This window comes from Budorcas taxicolor, chromosome 20, assembly GCF_023091745.1.
Source record: "Budorcas taxicolor isolate Tak-1 chromosome 20, Takin1.1, whole genome shotgun sequence".
In the NCBI taxonomy this organism is placed as follows: domain Eukaryota; kingdom Metazoa; phylum Chordata; class Mammalia; order Artiodactyla; family Bovidae; genus Budorcas; species Budorcas taxicolor.
Window position 1 is genome coordinate 14231806 of NC_068929.1, and position 21868 is coordinate 14253673.

The 21868-nt window shown below is 43.3% G+C and overlaps 1 pseudogene; it reads left to right on the forward strand.

The window, feature by feature from the left end:
• The first annotated feature begins 1697 nt into the window (after positions 1 to 1697).
• Positions 1698 to 2455, forward strand: LOC128066132 (60S ribosomal protein L7-like; annotated as a pseudogene).
• The last annotated feature ends 19413 nt before the right edge of the window (positions 2456 to 21868 follow it).

A 21868-nucleotide genomic window follows, 5' to 3' on the forward strand; every position in this document is an offset into this window, starting at 1 on the left:
TAAGGCAGGTGTGAGCAAAGGGTTTCCTTTTTGCTTTCTAGGCATGTGGTTCACCTCTGAGTGGCCACTGGTTGTCAGTTCTTTAGCACATGACTTGTTACCACATAGTTGGTCACTACTAATATTTTGTGGTGGTTGTTTAGTGTGGTTGTGTGTATATTGGCTCTATGGTGAACCAATGGACTGTCTGGCTAGGAAGAGAGATGTTTCCAGGATAGTTGGGAGTTGGTACTATACCAGGATATGACATCAATTCTTTTTTTTTGTTTAATTTTTATTTTTACTTTATTTTGCTTTACAATACTGTATTGGTTTTGCCATACATAAGGGCAAAGACCATATTTTATTCTTCATCCACTAAGCCCTAAGCTAGGCACCAGAGAGATCTATTAGGTCAATAATTGTTTGTTGACTGAATATTAAAATCATATGATTAAATGAGAAAATCCTTTTATAAACCATAAGATGTTTTATGAATTAGTAAGGACTGTACAGGAGAAGGCAGTGGCACCCCACTCCAGTACTCTTGCCTGGAAAATCCCATGGATGGAGAAGCCTGGTGGGCTACAGTCCATGGGGTCGCTAAGAGTCGGAGACGACTGAGCGACTTCACTTTGACTTTTCACTTTCATGCATTGGAGAAGGAAATGACAACCCACTCCAATGTTCTTGCCTGGAGAATCCCAGGGATGGGGGAGCCTGGTGGGCTGCCATCTATGGGGTCGCACAGAGTTGGACATGACTAAAGTGACTTAGCAATAGCAATAGCAAAGGACTGTACAAATGCAATTTAAAAAAACTTATAATTACATTATTTTTCTATGCAGCAATGAAGGATAAGTTTGAATCTTGTGAAGCGGGACAAAAAATACCCATTTTATAGAATAAGAATGACTGCTGTTTGACTGAATTTGCAAAAGATTAAAAGGGCAGCCATGTTATTCTGGTCTATGTCTGATTTGGCATTTGCTTGGTTGCCTGCAGCCATTGAACAAACCCTGAAGTGGAGGAAGGATAACCTTGGGGTGTGTTTAAAATTCATTTAAAAACTTTTCTTCCATGTAGATGGATTTTAGAAAACGTTCTAAGCAACTGACATAGGTTCTGGATATAGACAGTTCTGGGAAGCTATGTGTTATTCTATGTTATACCAGATTTAAACCAATGAAATAGAACTTGCCAAAGTAATTCACTGTAGCTTGCAACTTGAAAGTGGCTCGGTGCTTCAGAACTCTCCTCCCCATGGAACTTATCTGAGGGGCTGTGAAGAAGGGAGCAAAGTAGTTTCCTCTTTTTTCTCTCCCTACCCATTGTCTCGTGGTATACTTCTTCCAAACACTGGACCGATTATTTCTGCAGATCAAATGTTATGCTGCTGCTGCTGCTGCTGCTGCTGCTAAGTCGCTTCGGTCATGTCCGACTCTGTGTGACCCCATAGATGGCAGCCCACCAGGCTTGCCGTCCCTGGGATTCTCCAGGCAAGAACACTGGAGTGGGTCAACATTTCCTTCTCCAGTGCATGAAAGTGAAAACTGAAAGTGAAGTCGCTCAGTCGTGTCCGACTCTTTGTGACCCCATGGACTGCAGCCTACCAGGCTCCTCCGTCCATGGGATTTTCCAGGCAAGAGTACTACAAACGTTACAAACGTTATAATTAATGATTAAAAAATAAATTCTGCTCTTTCCCAGCTGGAACCATGGAGGGTGCAGAAGAGAAGAAAAAGAAGGTTCCTGCTGTGCCAGAAACCCTTAAGAAAAAGCGGAAGAATTTCGCAGAGCTTAAGATCAAGCGACTGAGAAAGAAGTTTGCCCAAAAGATGCTTCGAAAGGCAAGGAGGAAGCTTATCTATGAAAAAGCTAAGCATTACCACAAGGAATACAGGCAGATATACAGAACTGAAATTCGAATGGCTAGGATGGCACGAAAAGCCAGCAACTTCTAGGTACCCACGGAACCCAAATTGGCGTTTGTCATCAGGATCAGAGTTCTCAACGGTGTGAGCCCAAAGGTTCGAAAGGTGCTGCAGCTCCTTCGCCTCCGGCAGATCTTCAGCGGCACCTTTGTGAAGCTCAACAAGGCATCAGTTAATATGCTGAGAATTGTGGAGCCATACATTGCATGGGGGTACCCAAATCTGAAGTCTGTAAATGAATTGATCTACAAGCGTGGTTATGGCAAAATCAACAAAAAGCGAATTGCCCTGACAGACAATGCATTGATTGCTCGATCTCTTGGGAAATATGGAATCATCTGCGTGGAGGATCTGATTCATGAGATCTATACCGTTGGAAAACATTTCAAAGAAGCAAACAACTTCCTGTGGCCCTTTAAATTGTCTTCTCCACGAGGTGGAATGAAGAAAAAGACCACCCATTTTGTAGAAGGTGGAGATGCTGGCAACAGGGAAGACCAGATCAACAGGCTTATTAGAAGGATGAACTAAGGTATCTACCAGGATTATTTTTGTAATCTGGTTAATAAACAATTGAAACAAAACAAAAAATAAATAAATTCTACTTACCAGTCAGGCACATTTCAGGTACTTAATAAATACTCAGTGAATAAATGAATGAATTTAACCTTATTCCAGCTGTACAAAGAGCTTAACATCTGCACGGGAGAAAGCCCCATGAATGACTTTTCTGGCTTTTACCGAAGGGTCCCTGGGATCAGTCAGCAACAGGGGAAGAACTCTGAATTGGGCCAAGTTCACTTACAAGAAGCTGCTTTTGATAAAAGCTCAGTTCTCTTATTAATATTCCTTCAACTCTTTCTGTAGCCCTGGCAATCTCCTTTTGAAAAGCAAATGCACTATAGGCAGAAGCTGAATCAGAAAGTCAGAATGCAAGGTTCGGTCCCAGTTGGGCAGCAAGACATCCCAAATCAACCCTTTGGTACATTTTGCTGGGATGGATATACAAAAGGTTGACAGCACTTTTGAGTCTATCTATAGAAACATTAGATTGGTTGCCAGAGGTTAAAAAAAGAATCAGTCTATTAGAATTTACTTATGATAAATGGAGTTGCCAAGAGGCTGCACTGTAAGATTCTGGCTTTTCGTGAGTCCTACTCACTAGTGGCCGGTGTTAGAAACAGAAGTTGTTGACTTTGGGATCTAGTGATTGTTTTAAATTAGTGCCTGAAGGACACAGAACTGCTTTCCTTCTTTACTGCCTACTTTTCTGTCCCTCATTTTTATTATTGATTCTGCTTTCTCTCCTTCATGTGCGAATCTCTTTGTTTGGCAGGAACCAGCCATCAGAAGATTTTTTTTTTTTGTCTACTGAATTCTTTAGGTGCTGAAGATTTAGCTAACTGGGAATTGAATGGAGGAAAGAGTCAAGCAGGGAAATTTGTGCATGAAATGGATTTTTTTGTTCCTCTGAGGATTTGTTGTAAGCAGATATAAAGTGTCTTTCTCCCTCAGAGTACCTCCAAGGGCTTTCATAAATCAATTAGTCACTGGCGGGGCAAGAGAGAGGAGGGGGAGAATAAGCCGTGTGGTGACAGCCAGGGACCCTGGCTGCTCTCTCTCTCTCAGGCATGCTGTCCTTGATCATTAGATAACCACAGTGACACTTCACCCCCTGGAGACTGTTTCCATTACAGTCAGAACATCAGAGCAAGGGGAAGGCTTTCAGGATCTCATTCTGCTCCACTAATAAACAAACACCCACAAGAAGAGATTGAGGAAGAGGGAGGCTGGCCGTCCTTTTGAGACACAAAGCCAAGAAAATGAAATGAAAAGAAATCAATCTTTTATTTGCTCACTTGGGCTCCAGAATACTTATGTATTCTCTGGAACGTTCAGCCTTTGACTCTCAATGTGGAATTAGGATGTTTCTCTCAGTTCAATAGACGAGACCAGCGAAGCACCACCAAGGAGTCTTCATTCTAAGAGGATAAGGCTCTTGGCACAGTGCTTCTAAGCTTACAAAGTAGGTGCAGCATATCTCCTACCAGCTTCTCAGCAGGCAGAGCCTACAGCGTATGTAGGGCCCATGAGGTACAGCGTGAGGGCGGCTCTGAGGAACACCTAAAAATGTGTCCAGCGGAGCTGTCAGAACAACTCTCCATCAGTCACTCTGCAGGAACAAATGGAGCGTCTGAAATGCATGTCATTTTAGGCACATGTTTTGGACTAGGAGTTCCTGGCTTGTGGATGTTAAGGCCATGGGGGAGATAGGAGTCAGGATGGGAGAACAGGGTGACCATTGCAAAGGGTTCAAGAGAGTAAAGGTGAATCCCATCATTTATAAGATCTGGAGACTTTCAGCCTACTCAGCAAGCAGAGGAATTGGAAAGAAAAAAAAAGCTTCTTATATAATAGCTGAGAGCTCTTATCTCATTCTTGGGAACAAGCTGGGGGGTAGGTGGCAACTATTTTGGTCTTCAGTTTCACAGTTGGCAGAGCTGAGATACGGGGAAGAGAGTTGGTCTGTCTGCCCACTGAGCCAGATGTGCATGGCAAGAGTCCCTATAAAATCCTCCATCAGTGTGGTTCACAACCTCTGCCCTGAGTCCTCTGGCAGCCTCCTAGAGACGGAGAACGAACAGCATCACTGAGGTCACCCGACAGACTTGGAGGCAGAAGACCTGAGCTTGAATTCTGGCTCTTCTACTTACTAGCTCTGAGGTCAGGCAAGCTGCTTAATCCTTCTGCAGCAAATCTCTCAAGTTGCTTCTCTTTAAAATGAGGATGACAATAGCATAGGGCATTGGGAGAATTAAAAGTGCTTGAAAGCACTTAACCCCCCTGTCTCATATAACTCAGTAAATGCTAAGTGGATCTGAATTTAAAGAAGTAAAATGAGCCCGGATTTCCTTCTCTGACTTCTTTCAATCTCACGGATGAGCAGGCTCCAGCTTCACCGATGCTCATAGGTTTCCCCGTGCCTGTGACTCTCAAAGTGTGCTTTCTGGACCCTGAGCCTCCGAGGTGCAGACAGACCTGTGAGAAGTGCACATTCTCAGGCCCCACCCTAGGGGGCCTGAGTCAGAAACCTTGGGGGGTGAGTGGAGGGCAGCAATCTATATTTTAAGAAGTCTTCAGGTGATTTGGATGCATACTCAAGTTTGAGAACCACTGCCCTGTATTAACTTCACGGTGCCAGGAATAAAGCCCCTGTGGGGCAACAGGCGCAATCGTTTCTGCAGTGTGCCTGACAGCTTGAGCTCGGGCATTTATTGGTTATAGCTGTATATCTCTTCTGTCCTTGGCCATTTGTTGAGATGAGGATGGCAAAAGGAATTTGCTAATGGTGATCATCCTTCTGAACTTTTACAACAGTCTGCTTTCTGTTTTTGTTTTTTTTTGGTGCAGGGGATAGAATTGACGGTTTGGTGATGGGTCTGCACGAACATGGAACTAGTAGAAGAAATTGTCAAGGACAATCCCAGATCTCCACAGTCCTTGTACTGTCGGAGTGTGCAGACACAGAACCGTCTGAAATAAAACACTCAGGAAAGTGTTGTGCTCCGACATACAAACTCTGCAGGAAGATGCTAAAATTTATTAGATAGTCAGAAGGAATCTGAGCGTGTTGACAAGTATCGAAACGACTTTGAAAGTACTTTGAAACTTAAATCCGTGATGTAAAGCTTGGATATTTTAGAGTTGTGGAGAAGATGAACCTTTCTCTTCATCTCTCCCATACAGGGTGGGAGGCTATGTCACCTGAGTGACTCCTCATTTATTCTGTGTAACTTCTTTTATGTATTTATTAAAATTTTCTGGACTTTTTTTTTTTCTGGTTGAAGTATAGTTGACTTACCAGATTCTTCTTTTTCCTAATGGGTGTTTGCAAAATATCAAGCCTAGTTCCTTCATAGTGACTTCCTAAGAGCTTCATAGTGAGACTGGCTCCAGTGCCCTTCTCCCTCCATGCCCCGCTCCTACTCCTTCTCCATCCCTTTTATTCCTTTCTAGAAAAGGTTAGAAATCCCCCTTACCTTTTAGGGGGATGGCCTTGGTTGAGTTCCCTTAGCAGCACCTCACAGCATAAAATATTTAAATCCTAACATCTCTTGGCATACTGTAGTGCAAAATTTTCATTTTACAGATGACAAAATTGAAGTCCAAAGATGGAACTGCCTGGCTCCAACTTCAAGATTCTTTAAAGTACTCCCTAATGGAAGTGTCTCCACACAGTCTGCAGGTTTAGTAATCACGGGGCGTGGCAGGGAAAAGGGGAGTCATCAAATAAGCTCTGTCTTCACCCCTAGTTTTTCAAATATCATACCTGTTAAAAAGGTCAATCTATACACGGGTCATACTGTAATTTTCCACCTTTGTTTGTATAAACGGGGAACAAGATGTTTGGCCCATTTTTAGTTGTGGTCACTGGGGAATGGGTGAAGTCAAAACCAAACAAGCCCCACAAAATCTCTAATTTATCTTTTTGATGGAAGAACTCACCATTGGCAAGCCCTTAGCTTTTAATTGCTGCCATAGTCATGCTCTTCACTTCCATGGGGGAAGAGTGGGTGGGACCCCATCCTTCACATCATATTTATAGGTTTTGCTCATAACACTTGAGTTTCCAGGCCCAATCACTATTTTCTCCCTCTGAAGTAGCTTAAAAATAGGAACAAAGTGCTTCTCTTTCCCTTCAGCACTAGGAATATCAGGTGTTTACTTAATATTCCTTAAATTTTGCTTGGCGTGCTTCATGCTGACATTCTGAAGTGCCCAGGCAATAAGAAGTCAGGTGATTTCTTAGATGTTCAGGGAACAGTGCATACAGCCAAATGCATAATTTTTCAGGATAATGGATGAAAACCTTGGCCTGGGTTCCTCCTAACCAGACAGATCATCAAAATAAAAAAGGAGTGTGTGTGTGTGTGTGTGTGTATTTCACTTTATTTTCTTTCTGACACTGTGGTGAGGAGAAAATTGAATGTTCACTATATGCTAGCATAATGATAGTACAGGACGCTTACTGATCACTTACTAGGTACCAGGATTTGCATGGACTTGTGTCTATAGATCTCATGTATTTCTCACCACTCTTGGTAGAAGAAGTTTTATCCATACGTTGCAGACTCAGTGGAGTAGTTTGTCACAGTTTCTGTGGGGAGTAAGTAGGAGAGGTGGGCTTCAAACCCAGGCTGCTGCTGCTGCTGCTGAGTCGCTTCAGTCGTGTCTGACTCTGTGCGACCCCATAGACGGCAGCCCACCAGGCTCCCCCGTCCCTGGGATTCTCCAGGCAAGAACACTGGAGTGGGTTGCCATTGCCTTCTCCAATGCATGAAAGTGAAAAGTGAAAGGGAAGTCGTTCAGTCGTGTCTGACTCCCAGCGACCCCATGGACTGCAGCCCACCAGGCTCCTCCGTCCATGGGATTTTCCAGGCAAGAGTACTGGAGTGGGGTGCCATTGCCTTCTCCAAACCCAGGCTACCTGGCTTAATACTGCTTCACTTGCTTCTGGAAAGTCTAATCTTTGTTTTTTGTTCTCACTTGCTGGTGGGTGTAGAGTGTTGCCATGAGGCAAGGTAGGAACTAATCCTTGCATAAATGACAAACTGTGGGTCAGTTAGGTGAGGAAGAAGCTTGGGCCAAATGTCTTTCTGGAAGAACCTAAATCTGAATGGTCAGAGCTGAGGGAATTAAGCATCTGTGGGAAAGAGAATGGAAGGGAGACTTTAGGAAGGGACTGTTGAAAGGGTGGATAAGGTCGGGAGGTGCTTGGGATCAGTCTCTATGAGCAAGGTGTGGGAGAGTTATTTAATCTTGAGCTACGTTTGGGCTTTAGAATGAATGACCCCTCCCCTCTGTGCTGTACCCCGCTTCCCGCATTCTCCTGCAGCAAGAACAGCCATCTTCAGTGAACCCTGGAAAGTGGTAATGCCTCGCTTTTAACCCCTTTCAGGGGTTTTTTTTTTTATTACACTTAAATATAATCTGAAGTCTTCACCTTTGTCTGCAAGGCTGTAGCAGTTATTTTTGGTGCCCTCCCCTTACCTCCTTGGGACTCATTCTGTGAACTGGGGCAGTTGTGTATCTGAACTGGGGCAGTTTTCTTCTGCAGTCACTTGCAACTCTATCTGAGGTTTTGTTTTGGACTGCAGTTGGCTGGGCAGAATGCTCCTGGGAGTTAATGCCCTAGGTCTCAACTGGTAATGGACAAGAGTTGGTGCATAAATACCCCGACTCTCCTGGTCCTCCGCTCGTGGAACTCTGAGGTGTGATCTGCAGGCTTCGGAGGATTTCTGCGCCGATTCCTCACTACCCACACCCTCGAGCCCTGGAACCAGGTCTGGTTGCCCACAGCAGTAAACTGCTCCCTCAGGCACCCTATTCTGCCTCTCTTCCCTTCCTGTCTCCCTTTCCCACTCCCTGAGCGTGATTCCTACACAAAACAACTTGCATTCAGATCCTTGCTATGGCCTGATTCAGGAGGACTCAGCATGAGCCAAAGATCTTGTTTGCTCTGGTCTCTGCCCACTTCTCCCTCTGGAGCCACTAGAACCCACAAACTGTTCTCAGACTCCATGGCTCTTCTTTACGTTTCCTAAACATTCTGGGCTTCTTTGCATGTACTGTCCTGTAGGTCCCAGGCCTGATTCCTCATCGCTTAGGCTTCAGCTTCAATATTACCTCCTCAGAGACCTTCCCTCACATCCTAGAAAAGAGCTGGAAGTCCTGGCTCTCCCAGATGTGGCCCCAGATGCTGCACAGTGGAGTGATGGAGGAAATGGCCGTGCCCTGCCACCAGCCATTGCCCGTCTTTGGTTACCTGGCTTCTCCACACCCCTAGTCCAAGGTGTGTCGGGCTTGGCTCACTCACTGTGTGGTGTGGACTTCTCCTAGGTGTTCCCAGGTTTATCTGAGGCACCGGGTTAAGAGGCTTACAACAGGAAGAGGAAAGGGTGACTCCCTGGCTGGTGGGAGAGCCTGTGGGGGCTGGATATTCAAAAGACCTGACACACCTCAGAAAAACTTGAAATGATGGATGTATATCTGAATCGTTTTCAGTATCTTCTGAGACCTGTTCATCAATAACTCTCCTTTATATCCTACATTGATTTCTTTCACAAAATCTTTCTAAGGGGGCAATTCTTTCCTTTTTTGTTGAAGTTGGCTTTGCTGCTATCATTCAGATGAGAGAGATGAATAGGAAATTATAGACCCTCTTGTATCTGGGCTTGACATTCTCTTAGCAGATAGGCTAGTACCCAAAGGTACATTGTTGTTAAACTTTGCTTTTCCTTTCAAAGGAGGCCAGAACATTCCTTTGAGTGCATTAAGAAGAGGCCACTCTGGGCATGGGGGGACGGGGATACTGCACCCTCTGTGCACACACAAGGCGGGGATGGCAGCCTCTGCTCTTCACGTATGGGACCTACCTTGTACAGGGTAGGGGGATAGCTGAGTCTAGAGATGGGGGTCTGGGGGCCCCACAACCAACAGCTCTAGCTTCCAGAAACGTGCCTTTATACCTAATGCCATTCCTGGGTGATTGCAGTTTGCCATCTCCTCCTCTTGAGTTTGATTGGATCATGACATATCAGCGCTAGGAGCTCTAGAGAGCGCGAGTGCCAGTCTCTCCTTTCACCCAGGAGGAGACTAAGGCTTACAGTCATTTAACGGCTTATTCAAAGCCGCACTGCCGACCTGTGGCACATTTGAGATGAAAATGGGCTGAACGTCATGGGAAAATTCTTTAAAGTCAGTAGCCATCTAAAAGGTTCTTGTACTTCTCAGGGAATTCACCAAAGGGTCTGATGAGCAGTGAGGATATACAGTGACCAATGGCCTCATAGGAAGGTCCCTGTGTACTCTGGAGTCGCAAAATGAAAAATTTGGCCACTGAGTAGTTCTCTCTTTGCAAATGTTTGCAGAATTGTGGTGTTTGCTTTGAAACAGAATGCAGATGTGAAGTAAAAAATTGATGTCGACCCTCAGATCTTATTTTATTTTTTCAAATCTTATTTTAGGTTAACACTGTTGAAGCCTTTAGCTCACTGTCACTTGAGCAGTCCTTGTTTTTTTTTTTTTTTTTTTTTTTGTTAGGGCCTGAAATAACTCAGTAACTAAAAATTTTCACTAAAAAAATAGGAAAGAAAAATGTTTTGTCTGTTGGAATAAATTAATTCTCACAGAATCATGGTGAAATGAGCTTCTGTTTGGGTCTATAGGATTATTATTAAGTAATGAAGAATGAATTCACTTCTTTCAGGCTCATGTGAAATTGGGAATAAAATCCCTTCAACATCAGCACCTCCTTCCACCCAGCCTGTACTGGACACTCCCAAAACATTGTCACTGCCATTCATTTAGTTAATCATCAAATACGCATCAAACGCATATTTTGTTATTCACTGGGTTATTATGTTCTATCATTCCAAGGAAAAGAAACTTTAAGAGCTTATATGCACAAACCACTTACCTATAGAAATAAAATAAAAAGAATAGCACATCGCAAGTGAATATGAAAATCACTCTTCACAGAAGATGGCGGATTTATGTTCATTGCATTGTTTCCATAATGGGACTGATAGATTGTGGTGAAAAATTCATGCTATTTTGCCCAAGCCCCTTGAAAGCACTGGCATATCTCCGAGGGACAGCTGGCTAAAATTAAAGCATAGACTGTTGTCACAGACCTGAATATTGCCAGGTAGCCTCCTGGTATTCTTTTTGTAGTCGCATTTGAGAGGGCTGGCCATGAAATGAAGCAGACCTGAGTTCAAATCCTAGTTTTACCCTTTGACTTGGGCAAGGAATCTAGTCTTTTTCAGTCTCAATTCCTCATATATAAAATGAGGTTAAAAATTCATTGTCATTGGGATTCACACATGTAGTGTTATAGGAACCAAAATTTCATTTTTTAAATGAAAGCTCCTTTCCAAGGAGGGTGAGTCTGGTTAAAGGGAAGCCCCTTGTTTTGCTAGTGCCTTGGGTTGTCAAAGTCTAGGAATTGGAATTGGCGGAGAAGTGAAAGAAGCATTTGTTTTCAAAAGAGGGGGAAGAATGGGGCTAGGAGAGAAGAAAGGCAAGAGGTGAGAGGAGACAAGAGGAAGGAGGGAGGCAGGAAGGTAGTGAGGCTGGTTCAGTGGCAAGAGGGCTCTGGCACAGGAGGTGGAGGGCCAGAGGGTGTGTTAAGAACCAGGGTGCTCCCTGACTTTTTAAGCTGGTGTGTGTGTGAAGCTGTGAAAGTCTCTGTTTTCCATGTCCTCAGCTGGTCTACTTGCCTTTCGCTGCTCCTGGCTCAATTTTTGATAATGTTGGCTATATTCACTAGTGTTTCATGAAAGTTAGGATGTGGGTATATTATGTAAGTGGAGGGGGTCTGGACCAATGAGATGACACAGATGCCCAGGAGACAGAGGAGAATGGGAGCCCTTGGGAACTTGCAGAAAGCTGGTGAGAACTTTGGATTTTCATAGGTCTTACTGGTAGACAATACGTATTAAGCTTTTACTCTGTACCTGAGGCTGATATGTGAACATGGTGATGCATTATCTCCTTCCATTCACTCAACAAATATTTATGGAGGGGCTAGTTGAGTCCTTCCAACAAATCAATTAAGTTTTAGCTGTTCAGTTGCTCAGTCGTGTCTGACTCTTTGTGACCCCATGGACTGTAGCACATCAGGCTTCCCTGTCCCAGAGCTTGCTTAAACTCATGTCTGTTGAGTTGGTGATGCCATCCAACAATCTGTCCTCTGTCCTCCTCTTCTTATTCTGCCTTTGATCTTTCCCAGCATCAGGGTCTTTTCTAATGAAGCGGCTCTAAGCATCAGGTGGCCAAAGTATTGGAACTTCAGCTTTAGCATCAGTCCTTCCAATGAACATCCAGGATTGATTTCCTGTAGGATTGAGTGGTTGGATTTCCTTACTTTCCACGGGACTCTCAAGAGTCTTCTCCAACACCACAGTTCAAAAGCATCAATTCTTCAGCGCTCAGCTTTCTTTATGGTTCAACTCTCACATCCATACATGACTAATGGAAAAACCATAGCTTTGATTAGATGGACCTTTATCAGCATAGTAATGTCTCTGCTTTTTAATATGCTGTCTAGGTTAGTCATAGCTTTTCTTCCAAGGAGCAAACGTCTTTCAATTTCATGGCTTCAGTCACCATCTGCAGTGATTTTGGAGCCCGAGAAAATAAAGTCTGTCTCTATATTCATTATTTCCCCATCTATTTGTCATGAAGTGATGGGACTGGATGCGATGATCTTAATTTGCTGAATGTTGAATTATAAACAGCTTTTTCACTCTCCTCTTTCACTTTCATCAAGAAGTTCTTTAGTTCTTCACTTTCTGCCATAAGGGTGGTGTCATCTGCATATCTCAGGTTATTGATATTTCTCCCAGCATTCTTGATTCCAGCTTGTGCTTCATCCAGTCTGGCATTTCGCATGATGTACTCTGCATATAAGTTAAATAAACAGGTGACAATATACATAAGAAAAGACGTACTCCTTTCCCAATCTGGAACCAGTCTGTTGTTCCACGTCTGGTTCTAACTGTTGCTTCTTGACCTGCATACAGATTTCACAAGAGTCAAGTAAGGTAGTCTGGTATTCCCATTTCTTTAAGAATTTCCCACAGTTTATTGTGATCCACACAGTCAAAGACTTTGACGTAGTCAAAGAAGCAAAAGTAGATGTTTTTTCTGGAGTTCTCTTGCTTTTTCTATGATCCAGCAGATGTTGGCAGTTTGATCTCTGGTTCATCTGCTTTTTCTAAATCCAGCTTGAACGTCTAGAAGATCTCGGTTCACTTACTATTGCAGCCTAGCTTGGAGAATTTTGAGCATTACTTTGCTAGCATATGAAATGAGTGCAATTATGCAGTAGTTTGAACATTCTGTGGCATTGCCTTTCTCTGAGATTGATATGAAAACTGACATTTTCCAGTCCTGTGGCCACAGCTGAGTTTTTCAAATGTACTGGCATATTGAGTGAAGCACTTGGATCTCCTGAGTGAACCATTGCATCTACTGGCTTTCCAGCTTGGCAAATGCAGAGCTTGGGACATCTCAGCTTCCACAGTTGTGTGAACCAAGTCCTTATAGTAAAAAAATTTCTTTCTCTCTGCTGCCTGGAGAGCCCTGACTAATACATTGTGGGGAAGGTTAAGCAAAGATGTAGTCTCAGTGGACATCAGCCTCAGCAGGATCCCATGGGGAGCTCCGGAGCATAATTATACCACAGAGTTGGCCCCACCTTGAGGTCAGAGGCTAGCCTTTATATTCCCATTAGTCAGTTCATGAGCTCTGCTCCTAGGGTGGTGTGAAGACACTGAAGCAGCTCCTGGGAGAAGGAGACAGCTGTGAGCTTTCTGCTGACAGTCACAGAAATGGGGGAATGGGAGCATCCCCTGCAGTATGCAAATACTATTAATAGTGGGCATTACTATTCTCAAATTTTGATTTATTTCCCACCCAATAATATATTAGTTACAAAGGAAACAAGCCAAAACAGAAAAAAATTGTTGACAGTCTCACACTCCAAAATTAATAAATTGCTTTTTCTCCAATCCATGTGTGATCAGTTTTTAAACCTAGGTATAAAAATAGTATAAAGTCTTAAAATCATTGAAAATATAAAGGTAATAATGCTAATTTTGAAAAGTTCTAACAGCATAGAAGGATATAGAATGGACTTTAGTTTTCCTTCACCTTCATGTTCTTCTCCTCCCCAGATCGAACCCCTATCCACGTTAAGTGTGTAACCTTTCAGACTTTTGATTCCATACACACACTCTGTGTAGACTCATATACGCGCACACACACACACGTACTCCAGCTGAATTTAATGGGGTATTATTTCGTATATTGTTCTATGGCTTGTATTGTCTACCTAACAAATGTCTTGGAGACCGTCTCATGTCAGTGCGTTTAGATCTTCCTTATTCTTTTTCAGGGGGCTGCATAATTTTGCTAGTATGTGTGTATCACCATGTATTTAACTATTGGCAGCATTTAGATTTCCCATTGTTTCTTTTACAAACCAGGCAGTAAAGAACTGGATAACATTTTGTGTTCTGTTTTTTCTTTCCCTGGTCGCTCAGCTGGTAAAGAATCTGCCTGCAATGCAGGCGACACCATTGGATTTCTGGGTCAGGAAGATTCCCTGGAGAAGGGATAGACTACCCACTCCAGTATTGTTGGGCTTCCCTGGTGGCTCAGATGATAAAGAATCTGCCTGCAATATGGGAGACCTGGGTTCGGTCCCTGGGTTGGGAAGATCCCCTGGAGGAGGGCATGGCAACTGACTCCAGTATTCTTGCCTGGAGAATCCCCGTGGACAGAAGAGCCTGGCGGGCTGCAGTCCATGGGATTCAAAGAGTCGGACATGACTGAGCGACTAATCACAGCAACAATGTTGTTATACAGTCATAATTATTTTTAAATTACACCATACTGTTCTATTAAGTTGATACATCATCATTTATCTAATTATCTCCCTACTGCTGGTTGCATAGGCAACATATGTTTATATATATATAAACGTATATATGTGTGTGTGTGTGTTTACCCTGTCTCCTTTTTAAAAATATGTTCTTATTTACGGCTGCTCTGGGTCTTTGTTGCTGTTCTCAGGCTTTCTCTAGCTGTTTTAAGTGGGGACTGTTCTTTGGAGCACGCGCTCTGGGCACGCGGGCTTCAGCAGTGGTGGTGGGTGGACTCAGTACTTGTGCCTCATGGGCCCTGGAGTGCAGGTTCAGTAGCTGTGGTGCACAGGTTAGCTGATCCCCAGCACATGGGATCTTCCTGGACCAGGGATGAAACCTGCATCCCTGCATTGGCAGGCAGATTCTTTACCACTGAGCCCCTAGGGAAACCTTTTAATTATTTTCTTATTCTCAGAAGTAGGACTAGTAGGTCAACTCCACTGAGGTTGCTTTTCTTTGTCTTATGCTAAGCAATCTACTAGACAGCTTTAGCGTGAATGTCGTAGAGGTGCATCCATTGTGTTGATTGTTATATTGTGTTAATAGTAAACACAGTAACTTTGCTATGAGAGACAATGCATCATCAGGAAATAGGTCCTAAAGCCAGTGACAAAACCTGTGCTGAGTGATTGTAAAGCTGCACTGGCATTTGCTGTTCTCACATGCATATTTGTGTGGATGGAAACTGGCATTTCTCTGGACTTCCCTGGTGGCTCACTGGTAAAGAACCTGCCTGCCAATGCATGAGACATGAGTTTGATCCCTGGGTTGGGAAGATTCCCTGGAGAAGGAAATGGCAACCCATTCCAGTATTCTTGAATTTCTCAAGCAGAATCAATGTGTGCTGTAGCAACAACACACAAAATGAAAATTAGCAACTGTATGTATGAAGAACAGTGATTTGTAGTCATCCATAAAATAGCTTTGGCTATATGCATTCTGGGGGGATAATAATATTGAAATCAATATTATAGCTACAATCAACATTATGAATATTAATGTTGCCGTGTTCAGTCACTCAGTCATGTCTGACTCTTTGTGACCTGACGGACTGCAGCATGCCAGGATTCCCTGTCCTTCACTATTTCCTGGAATTTGCTCAAACTCATGTCCATTGAGTCGATGATGCTGTCCAACCATCACATCCTCTGTCACCCCTTCTGCTCCTGCCCTCAATCTTTCATAGCATCAGGGTCTTTTCCAATGAGTGTGCTCTTTGCATCAGGTGGCCAAACTATCTGGAGAAGGAAATGGCAACCCACCTCAGTATTCTTGCCTCAAGAATCCCATAGAGAGAGGAGCCTGGCCTGGTAGGCTACAGGCCAAAGTATAGGAGCTTCAGCTTTAGCATCAGTTCTTCGAATGAATATTCGGGGTTGATTTCCTGTAGGATTGACTGGCTTGATCTCCTTGCTGTCCAGGGGTCTCTCAAGAGTCTTCTCCAGCACCACAGTTTGAAAGCACCAATTCTTCAGTGCTCAGCCTTCTTTATGGTCTATCTCTCCCATCTGTACATGACTACTGGAAAAACCTTAGCAAAAAGTGTATGGACATTTGTTAGTAAAGTGATGTCTCTGCTTTTTAATACTCTGTCTAGGTTTGTCATTGTTTTCTTCCAAGGAGCAAGTGTCTTTTAATTTCATGGCTACAGTCACTATCTGCAGTGGGTTTGGAGCCCAAGAAAATAAAGTCTGTCACTGTTTCCCTTGTTTCCCCATCTATTTGCCATGAAGTGATGGGACCAGATGTGATGATCTTAGTTTTTTTTTTTTTTTAATTTTTATTTTTACTTTATTTTACTTTACAATACTGTATTGGTTTTGCCATACATTGACATGAATCCACCATGGGTGTATATGCGTTCCTAAACGTGATCTTAGTTTTTTGAATGTTGAGTTTTAAGCCAGTTTTTTCATTCTCCTCTCTCACTTTCATCAAGAGGCTCTTTAGTTCTTCTTTGCCTCCTACCATAAGGGTGGTGTCATCTGCATATCTGAGGTTATTGATATTTCTCCCAGCAATCTTGATTCCACCTTGTGCTTTATCAAGCCTGGAATTTTGCATGATGTGTTCTGTGTGTACGTTAAATAAGCAGGGTGACAATATATAGCCTTGGAGTACCCCTTTCCCAGTTTGGAACCAGTCTGTTGTTCCATGTCGTGTTCTTGTTGCTTCTTGTCCTGCATACAGGTTTCACAGGAGGCAGGTAAAGTGATCCGGTATCCCATCTCTTTAAGAATTTTCCACAGTTTGTTGAGATCCACACAGTTAAAGGGTTTAGTGTAGTCAGTGAAGCAGAAGTAGAGGATTTTGGGGAACTCCTTTGCTTTTTCTATGACCTAATGGATGCTAGCAATTTGTTCTCTAGTTCCTCTGCCTTTTCTAAATCCACGCTTGAGTTAAAATATGAGTATTTGCTATGTGTCAGGAATTGATTTAAGTGTTTTATTTAGCACGTTTAAAATCTACATAGCAATTCTTTGAGGTGCGTGCTAACTCACTTCAGTCATAGACTCTTGGCAACCCCATGCCAGGCTTCTCTGCACATGGGATTATCCAGGAAGGACTGCTAGAGTGGGTTGCCATGCCCTCCTCCAGGGGATCTTCCCAACCTAGGGACTGAATCTATGTCTCTTATGTCTCTTGGATTTAGATGAGTTCTTTACCACGAGCACCACCTGGGAAGTCCTCTTTGAAGTGAGTTGACATTGCTTTTTAATAGATAAAGAAACAAAAGAAATAAGGTAACTTGGTCAGATCTTCCAGTTGGTAGATGGCAGGGCTGGGATATGACCAGACTTGGTCTGATTTCTTGACCACAGCGCTTTGTATCCTTTGGTAAAGGATCATCCAACACCTACTTATGTGTTTGATTTTCAACCAAGTGACTGTCATTCAAGGGGACAAATACTGGATGATATTAAAGCCAACACTGTAGCTGAGATATTGTACAAAGAAAGAGTCGTTAGTTGAACTGCTTTGTAGACAATTTGTATGGGACTCAGGCTGTCAACTTTGAGGAGAGGTGGTCATAGAAGAAAATTAATGGGTTTTAAACTTATTTTGAGTTCCAAAGGAAAAGCCATAAAATTATTGATGTGGCTGCATGTCTCTTAGAACAGATGAGTTAGATAATGAGAGATTTCTGATAAAAAGACTTAAAAGCTAAAAAATACCAGTTCTGCATTCACTTACCTCGTGCAGGAGGGAGATTTCTGAATAAGCAATATCTTTCTTCACTGCTTCATTCCAGGTGGCTGCCCTGTGTGGAAATGAGTAAGTAATGGTGGTTCATTATGGCAAAAAACAAAGAAAGAACAAACCCATTGTGGGGAGTAGGTGGTGGAAAATTGGGGATTATGCCTATTAAAAATATTAATACTAAGTAGTTTGATCGTCATAAAAGGGTTATTTTACAGGAGTAATTTGCATCTGGAAAAGGGAAAGATATTGCTGTACTTTTGAAAGATGCTAAAGATCAAGAAATTAATTTGAAAATAGTATCAGCTCTATAGCCACTGGGTCAGAGATGTTTATGCTGTCATATCTCATGCACGCTTGAGAAGTCATCCAAAAACATAGAAATTCATCTCATTAGAATCTCTTCTCCATATGCAGTTTCCAGGTGCTCAAAGAAGATTTATTTCTGACAAATGAGTGATAATATCTAACGTCATTAGCAGTGATAGTCTAACACTCTGAAACACATCTTGGAAGATAGAAATTTAATTAAATGCAGTCCCTTCTGTGGTTAGGGGACTGAATTGGGCTGGTGAGCTGCCAGCCCAGATATGCCTTGCTTCTCTTGCTATAACTTTAACAACACTCCGAGTTCAATGTACCTAAATTACAACTGGGTTCCCCTAGGAACTTTGCTGCAAGAGGAAGTGTATCCTTTCAGTTATACATGGTTCCACAAGCACCACCACAGCCCCACGGCTCTATGTGCTTGCCAAGGCCTGGTCCCCTGCTAAATGCCTTCTGAGGTTCATCTCCTTTGATCTTCCCACACTCCCGAGGGAGGGAGAAGCCAAGTCAAGTTTCCCAGTGCATGTAGGGAGCGGGTTCTGTCCCCTGTGTTGCTCATTCCCTGGCAGGGAGCTGGGTTGGGGAGCTATTAGGGGAATTGGCTTTTGCCCCTGAAGATTTCCTTCTCTTCTAGTGTGCACCTGCTTGGGGGTTCCGAGGACTTTTCTAAAAATTCTTGCTGGTCACAAGCCATTTAGATTTATTTTTTCAAAGAACAGAGTTTTGAACATCACCATTCCCACAAATATATTTTTTGAGAGGGCTGATAGCTCTCTGAGCACTCTGGATATTGACTGAAGGGGTCTGAAGATTCTCTGCTGGATGTATTTGAAGACCACAGAGCCGGCAGTTCCTGAGTCAGGGTTATTGGGGCTGATCTCTTCTAAGGTGCTTCCCTGGCAGCTCAGACGGTAAAGAATTCACATGCGGATGGTAAGGAATTCGCCTGCAATGCAGGAGACCTGGGTTTGATCCCTGGGTCGGGAAGATATCCTGGAGAAGGAAATGGCAACCCACTCCAGTATTCTTGCCTGGCAAATCCCATGCACGGAGAAGCCTGGTTGGCTAAAATACATGAGATCACAAAAAGTCGGATACAGCTGAGCAACTAACACTTTCACGCTCTTTTATAAAATGGGATAACCTACCCTACTATCTTCTTATGCGTATTCTGCAAAAACGAGCCCTGTAAGATACTCGACAAAAAAGGGGCTCCAAGGGCAAGCATGTATTGCAGATAGGAATCTTAGTGTGTATACTTGGTTGTATGGTGAAATAAATTGCAATTCCTTATTTGCTGTGAATCAATTTGATTTTGACTCTTATCTGCCATCCCTCCAGATTGATAGGAAATTGTAACTTGGACATATTAATACTTGGAGTTAATAAAGGAGTTCTTTACTAATTAATAAAGGAGTTCTTTCCTTTTCTCCTTTCCAGGAGTTGTATCAGAATTCGGTGATGTCTGGGATAGTGGTGCCTGCTCCCCCAACCATCACCATCTCTTCAGATGGGATCCGGGCTGCTGCTGTACTGTGCTTGGGGCATGGGGTCTTTGGTGAGGTGGGAAACTCAACTCTCTGACACTGGGGGCTGGGAGGGAATAGTGATCATGTGTTCTAGCTCTTGGGATCCCTAAACCTCTCTTTCCTCTAATCCTGTTGGATTTGGAAATAGAATCAAGAAACACTGCCACGGCTCTTTCCTGAGGCAGGAAAGAGTAGAACCTGCTTTTCCCTCTGATGCAGAAGGGAAAAGGGAAACGATAGGGAGAAAATAGGGACTTGCATTCTACACAGGCATCTTGTAAGTTTGGGAAACGTTCTTGGATTTCTACAGTATATAGTAACATATCAAAGGCTCTGAGAAGTCCTATAATAGGAGAATATGTTTACATTTACTTAAACCAAAGAGTCCAAAATTTATTTGATCACTGACTCTACGAAGAGTCCATGGAACTCGTGTTCTGGCGATGCGCTTGAGGAAATCTTTAGTAGCTCTGTGAGGACCCATTATTGTCCATGCCTAGGAAATCATAAGAGCAGGTTCTGGTGACTTCTCACAGAGGGACAATTCTGATTTCTGTCCTATAGATCTTAACTCTTCCGTGTCTCCATTCCCCACAACCTTTCTAATGTTATCTGTGCTTTCCAATGTTTCTGAAATGCTTATCCTTTCCTTAGTGCTTCCCAGGGAGTTCTAGGTGACTTTGATACCTCCATTAGGCATCAAGAACATGGGCAAATCACTTGGCATTATCAATGCAAGGAGCCCCGAGGCACAAAGCACTTGAGGTCTATTCCTAGAGAGCACTCCTTGAATGCGCACATGACTGTTACACCCGTACAGAGAGACTGACCAAATCTGGGATAGTAACCAAGATTAGAGCTGAGCACTAGTATAGTCCCGAGAAACCTACAGTAGCTTCATCACTGCTAGAAATCAAGGACTCAGGCTCTAAGTTCAGCAAACAGGAAACTCATAGGACTTTTTATTACATAATGAACTGAGAAGCGAAATGAGCTTGGGCCACAAGAGTGAGACAGAAGTCCTGCTCTATCACTGCCTGTGTGTATCAGTATATTCTTTTAATGAAGCTTGTGTGAAGTTTTAGTTCCTCTTCTGTCTTTTGGATTCTCTGCTGCTAAGGTACCCAGTGACCAATTGCCCATTCCTGGGTCCTGTTTTCACCCATATTCCTTTGTTCCACTTATCATTTCTCATTTATGATCCCTACCCCATCAGAGTTTTCTGTATCCTCAGCCAGGTAAGGGAAACCAAGCTGAGTAAACAAAACCATGCAGAGATGGAGGATGCCAGGGGTTCAGAGCCTGCGCTGCACTCTCAGTCTGCATGCCCCTCTAATTAGGAGGATTTCAGAGAAGAAACTTTAGGCAGGAGGCTTTTTCTGGAATCACATCTCTTGATGTTTTCCCTTAATTTGGTCTGGCCTTAAGAAGGGAGTGGTAAAGGACAGCTAAGGCCACAGTCCTTCACACACCCACTTCTCGTCCCTTCAGTGGTGAAGGAAGGGGTTAGTCTTGCTTCCTTCCGCTTTCACAAGCTTCTGGTCCAAAGCCTGAGGCCTGAGCTAATTTTGTTGACTTTTGTTATTTTCCTCTGTAAATGGAAGAAAACCCCAATCCCTGAAGGAAACCAAGTATAACGGTAAACCTCAGCAGTGTCAGAATTGGAATCATTGCAGGGGTTGGGGTGAGTTTGGCTGTCTGCTTGGGGCTCCTGGGGAACAAAAGAGAGTGGATGACTCCAAGAGGGCAAGAAAAGGCTGGGGTTCCTCTGTGCTAGCTGATTAGGGGGCTTTCAGTTGGGGCAACTTAATTCTTCTTTCTCCACTTAGATGACCCTAAAAATCTTGGCTTATCTGCAGAGCTATATCAATTACAATAATTTAAATGAATTATTTACCAATTATTCTTAATTACCAGCTTGCATGATAATGATTATGCATATCATCAAACATGTGCCAGCTCAACTTGGTTGTAAGGTTTATTCAATTCCAATACTAATCACCGTGCCCATCTGCTGAGTCTCTGTGAGTTGCTCACAGAGTATGGACGTTTCCTCACACCTTGAGGACAATGGAGTTGCCATTGCAAGACACTTGCGAGTCACTGACGGGTTGAGGGAAGAGAGAAAGCAAGCAAAGATGATTAGTATCTGCTCCCAAACCCCGCAAGTCTAGATGATTCATTTTAAAGATAAACTAAGGCCAATTGTGGGGCTTCCCTGGTGGCTCGATGGTAAAGGACCCGCCTGCCAATGCAGGTTAGACATAAGACATGTTGGTTCAATCCCTGGTCCAGGAAAGTCTTCTGGAGGAGAAAATGGCAATCCAGTCCAGTATTCTTGCCTGGAGAACTTCATGAACAGAGGAGCCTAGCGGGCTACAGTCCATGGAGTCAAAAGATG